The sequence below is a fragment of the Bactrocera tryoni genome, unplaced genomic scaffold, assembly GCF_016617805.1.
Source record: "Bactrocera tryoni isolate S06 unplaced genomic scaffold, CSIRO_BtryS06_freeze2 scaffold_7, whole genome shotgun sequence".
NCBI classification, from domain to species: domain Eukaryota; kingdom Metazoa; phylum Arthropoda; class Insecta; order Diptera; family Tephritidae; genus Bactrocera; species Bactrocera tryoni.
The window spans coordinates 10,987,518-10,993,994 of NW_024396366.1; the positions used below are offsets into that span (position 1 = coordinate 10,987,518).

Here is a 6,477-nt window from a genome sequence, read left to right on the forward strand (position 1 = left end):
GTGGAGATGTCAGCCTTCACTCTAACTAGGACATCAACCAGCTGGGCAGCGGCACCTTCCCAATGAAGGGACCGGACATTCCAGGTGCATGCCCTTAAATCGTGGTCCTTATTTTGTTTGCCATGGTCGTCATCAAAAGGGGGGTCTCTCATCCGAGGCTGGTTTCGATTTTTCATTGGTAGGTTTATAGATATATATTTGTATATTGAGGATTTGGCCTCATCGAATTCGTACAGCTCAATAAGTTTATAACTAGAGCGTAAAAAGAAATCGAAGAGTTCTCTTAAATTACTAACCTTAATATTTCTGCATCGATTGAAGGTTTGAGAGTCCAATTATCAGTAGATGGGGTGTATCTTCCTATATCGCCGCCTATTTTTTCATTTACTACGATTAGTGCAACGAACCCCTCCAAATGGGGCTTATTGTTACATTGGAAAAAACCTTTTTTGATGGCGTTGATCAAAGCGAGGAAATAGTCACTTTTCGACCCGACGAATGGTTTTAAATTACGAAAGTGACTTATAACTTTATTAACACTAAGAACGAGCTGTTGCGAATGCTGGTTGTGTGGCTTTGGCTGTGTATCTGCTCTTGTTGTTGCATTTGCTGCTCATTTGCTGTACCTGTTACTACTGCATGTTATTATGATCAGCTCTATTTGGGCAAGCTCGACTGTTTATAAGTTAATTCAAAATTTTAAATATTTACAATAAATAAATTCAAAAATCCGAGATTGCCTGGAAATTGAAGTGCGGTGAAATGATTGTGTGGATAGGCTGTTGCACCTGCTAAAAGTTTATCAGGAGATGTAAGATAACCTATTACCATTTTTATACTCTCGCAACAAAGTTGCTAAGGAAAGAATTATAGTTTTCTTCACATAACGGTTGTTTGTAAGTCCTAAAACTAAAAGATTCAGATATAGGGTTATATATACCAAAGTGATCAGGATGACGAGTAGAGTTGAAATCCGGATGTCTGTCTGTCCGCCCGTCCGTCTGTCCGTCCGTCCGTCCGTGCAAGCTGTAACTTGAGTAAAAATTGAGATATCATGATGAAACTTGGTACACGTATTTCTTGGCTCCATAAGAAGGTTAAGTTCGAAGATGGGCAAAATCGGCCCACTGCCACCCCACAAAATGGCGAAAACCGAAAACCTATAAAATGTCATAACTAAGCTATAAATAAAGATATTAAAGTGAAATTTTGCACAAAGGATCGCATTAGGGAGGGACATATTTGGACGTAGTTTTTTTGGAAAAGTGGGCGTGGCCCCGCCCCCTACTAAGTTTTTTACATATATCTCGGAAACTCTTATAGCTATGTCATCCAAACTCTATAGAGTCGTTTTCTTTAGGCATTTCCGTATACAGTTCAAAAATGGAAGAAATCGGATAATAACCACGCCCACCTCCCATACAAAGGTTATGTTGAAAATCACTAAAAGTGCGTTAAGCGACTAACAAAAAACGTCAGAAACTCTAAATTTTACGGAAGAAATGGCAGAAGGAAGCTGCCCCCAGGCTTTTTTTAAAAGTTGAAAATGGGTGTGGCGTCGCCCACTTATGGACCAAAAACCATATCTCAGGAACTACTCTACCAATTTCAATGAAATTCGGTACATAATATTTTCTTAATACCCTGATGACATGTACGAAATATGGGTGAAATCAGTTCACAACCACGCCTTCTCCCAATATAACGCTATTTTGAATTCCATCTGATGCCTTCTCTGTAATTTATATGTATGTATGTACATTGGGAACCAATGATGATAGCGGAATAAAACTTTACACAAATACGGGATTTGAAAAATATGTAAATGACGGATAATGAAATCTCGATTATCACTTTATCATGCGAGAGTATAAAATGTTCGGTGACACCCGAACTTAGCCCTTCCTTACTTGTTTCTTTTTGGACTTTTACCAGCAAATAGGAATCTGGAAAAGCCACAACCATATCAAGTTTTTACCTGTATTACTTCGGCCTAAAAGTATACACCGAAATCAATAAACGTTTCATATGATAGCTAATGGCTCATCAGAGAACGTCTATCCAGAGAACGTCTATCATAGACAGAGAACGTCTATCATAGAGAAGGTTCACGGCGCGGAGATCGTAAAAATATTTTTGGCTAACTCGGTCGAGATTGTCCAGTTTCACCACTGCCAGCTCTGCAGCAGAAATTTTAACATTTTGCTTCAACAGAGCAGCGCGTGGAATAAAAATTATGCTCAAAACTATATATTGCTCTAACAGACGTACATAAGTATGTTCGCTCTTTTGCTTATATTTTTATACGTTTATATGCAAACATGTGTATTCGTATGAATTCTTTTTGTGTACATATATTTATGAATACATGTACAATTGAATACATTTAAATTAAATTACTTTTTCAGAGCAATATTCGTAGTTAATGTAAAAATAAAGCCTTTTTTAAATAATTTTTTTCTTAGATATATTCATACTTACATATTTATATAACAAATTATCATAATATTATTTAAAAACAGAACTAAATAAAGAAGGTACCATCTTCTATAAGAGTGTACAGCTTTTGGCGTATGCCGATGATATTGATATCATCGGCCTCAACACCCGCGCCGTTAGTTCTGCTTTCTCCAGGTTGGACAAGGAAGCACAGAAAATGGGTCTGGCAGTGAACGAGGGCAAGACGAAATATCTCCTGTCATCAAACAAACAGTCGTCGCACTCGCGACTTGGCACTCACGTCACTGTTGACAGTCATAACTTTGAAGTCGTAGATAATTTCGTCTATCTTGGAACCAGCGTAAACACCACCAACAATGTCAGTCTAGAAATCCAACGCAGGATAACTCTTGCCAACAGGTGCTACTTCGGACTGAGTAGGCAATTGAGAAGCAAAGTCCTCTCTCGACAAACAAAAACCAAACTCTATAAGTCACTCATAATTCCCGTCCTGCTGTATGGTGCAGAGTCTTGGACGATGTCAACAACGGATGAGTCGACGTTGCGAGTTTTCGAGAGAAAAGTTCTGCGAAAGATTTATGGTCCTTTGCGCGTTAGCCACGGCGATTCGATGGACCGATGAGCTGTACGAGATATACGACGACATCGACATAGTTCAGCAAATTAAAAGACAGCGGCTACGCTGGCTAGGTCATGTTGTCCGGATGGACGAAAACACTCCAGCTCTGAAAATATTCGACGCAGTACCCGCCGGGGGAAGCAGAGAAAGAGGAAGACCTCCACTCCGTTGGAAGGACCAAGTGGAGAAGGACCTGGCTTCGCTTGGAATATCCAATTGGCGCCACGTAGCGAAAAGAAGAAACGACTGGCGCGCTGTTGTTAACTCGGCTATAATCGCTTAAGCGGTTTCTACGCCAATTAAGAAGAAGAAGAAGTTTTGAATGATAAAATATACGATTAATGTTCATTTATCACTATTGTAATATATTTCAATTTTTAAATAATAATATGATAATTTGTTATATAAATATGTAAGTATGAATATATCTAAGACAAAAAATAATTTAAAAAAGGCTTTATTTTTACATCAACTACGAATATTGCTCTGAAAAAGTAATTTAATTTAAATGTATTCAATTGTACATGTATTCATAAATATATGTACACAAAAAGAATTCATACGAATACACATGTTTGCATATAAACGTATAAAAATATAAGCAAAAGAGCGAACATACATATGTTCGTCTGTTAGAGCAATATATAGTTTTGAGCATAATTTTTATGATAGACGTTCTCTGCTTTCACAGTACGATTATTATTTGTTTTTTTTCACCTCACTGATGGTTTAGAATTTTTTTTCTTTGTGTTTTATTTGTGCTTTTCTTTCCGCATTACCATTTTTCACTTATATGTATGTATATTGTATGACAATATATAAACCACCGTACTTGTCTTCTTCTAGTTTTTTTTAAGCTATTGCATAGCTTCTATCGCGGGCATCTGAGCGCGAGTTACATATTTAAACACTACCAACCCAAATACACTTTCTTACAATGTTAATTATAAAGCCACTCCAAAGTCAACATATTAAAATGCTGACGATATAGACGAATTCATTGCTACAATAAATAAAACAATGAAATAAGTATTTCATTAAACTGTAATTTGATACTATTTCCTGTCACTTGTAAATGTTATAAACGAAATGTAAACAAAATAAAATTAGTTCCATACCAATTCTTGGTATTGATACAATTGTAAAAACAAATAATGTAAAGTACTTAATAAGCATTTTTTAAACAATGAAATAAGTATTTCACTACATTGTAATTTGATACTATTTCTTGTCACTTATAAATGTTACTAACGAAATGTAAACAAAATAAAATTAATTCCCACAACAATTCTTGGTATTGATACAATTGTAAAAGCAAATAACAGTGGAACTCATTTAACGTCGTAAACGTATGGCAACATCGCAAATTCGCAATATCGTAAAACAGCTGTTAATTTTTACATGCATTTTACTTTACGACAGTCTTGCAAATATGCGAGACCGTTTTCAGTGGCAACCATAGCATTTTGCGCAATTCGCAATCAACTGGAAGCGTTTATTTGGTAAGTAAATTCATAACAACTAATTATTGGCTTGTATTATTAATATTCAATTGATTATTTAATAGAAAAAAAGATTAAGGCTAAACGGCACATTTCGTTGGTCTGAAAGCCAAACGAAAGACCTTTTGATAAACATAGTGGACGCAATAAAAGAGAATCCGGACCATTTTGAGGTAATATAGATATATTTTTTGTCATTTCATCATTTTACATTTAACGATCTGCTTTTAGAAACCAACAGCCCAAAGGTTTTACAACAAAATTGGCGAAAAAGCTCCAAATTTAAAAAATATTAAATGGAGGACTAAAATAAGGCATTTGAAACCGACTTTTTTTATCTGCGCTCAAGTGGAAAGGCCAGACTGGTGCAGGCTTACTTGAAAGTGGTGATCCTCATAGTGTAGAAGAATACATAAAAAGAATAAGTCCTTTTTATGAAGACCGTCACGTGATATTTGGACGTCGCATAGGTGTTCAGCCACCAGCGATTTATCAATCAACAGAGTTGGTGTCAGCGTTGGACGATACTTAAAATATACCCCAGAGATAGACCCCGACACAAGTTCTTCGAGTCCGTTACCCAGTCCGTCCGTTATTATGTATCCGTCTGCAAATGAAGTAGTTAGTCCGCCCGCTAATTTTGCATGCACATCTACACCAAGAAGAAATATGAAAAGATCTCATAGCAGTTCAAATCCATTTTCATTACTTTTCGAAATCCAAAATAAGAAGTTGGAACTGGAAATGAAAAAATTGGAATTTGAAAAAGAGAGAGAGGAAAACAGTTTTCAATTGCAGAAATTACGGTTGGAGAAAGAAATGGAAAAAGTCAGATTGGAACACGAACGATTGAAAAGCTAAGTAGCTCATAAGTTGCCAAGTTGTCTGTATTCCAAAAAAAAATTTTTTTCATTTTGACTTTTTCTTCTTAATACATTTGTTGGTTTGTTTTACTTATAGTGACTTAGTGATTGTGGTCCACCTTGCTTTTTTTTTACTTTATGCGTATTAAGTTATTTCTAGTCAAATAATTTATGTTACTTGTTTATGTAAAGAAATTGAATTTTATTTGAAAAAATAAGTAAGAAAAGAATTTTTAAATTAAGATATTTATTGATTAAACAATTGTTCAAAGATTTGTCGTCGCCTTATCTCCCCTTCATTGGTACGAACATTTGGCTCCCATAACGACTCGTCAATACTGTGCTCCGAATTCTCAGGTTGGTAATCGAAATAATCGTCTTGTTGGAGTATAAAGTTGTGTAACAATGCACAACAGAGAATCCATTTGTTAACTTTTCTCACACCATTTTCATTTTTTATTTGGAGCCTTAAGCCTTTTAAACTACCAAATCTTTCCTTCAGCATTCCAAAACAATGTTCAATTCGAATTCTATATCGACTGAATGTTTTGTTAAAAAAATTCCTTTGGCTTAGTGTTAAATTTCTAGAATTTTCTCTAAATGGCGTTATAACAGTACTCGATAATTTATATGCACTGTCACCTGCAATCCATTCACCTTCTCCAAAAAATTTATGTGCTTCAATTGACAATTCGCTGTTATTAAAAATACGTGCATCATGAACGCTACCTGGAAAGCCTAACACCAGGTGCCTTATTTGTAATCCATGATCGCATACGGCTTGTGCCTTAACGGAGTAAATATGTTTTCGTGAAAAGTACGCTTCTGGGTCCTGTGACGGCTTTTCCGCAAATGGAATTTCGGTACCATCAACGTATCCTATGCAGTTAGGTAACTCGAAGTTTCTAAAACGAGCTTTTTGCGTTCTTCCGTATTTGGCCAAAATAAATACTGGTCCTTATATTTCAATAGCGCATTAAATATGCGTTCAGTTAAATTCTAAAATATAAAAACATGTTAATGTATTATGAGG

General features: G+C 35.6%; 1 pseudogene; it reads left to right on the forward strand.

The window, feature by feature from the left end:
* Positions 1-4,491: 4,491 nt before the first annotated feature.
* On the forward strand, positions 4,492-6,110 carry LOC120781713 (annotated as a pseudogene).
* The last annotated feature ends 367 nt before the right edge of the window (positions 6,111-6,477 follow it).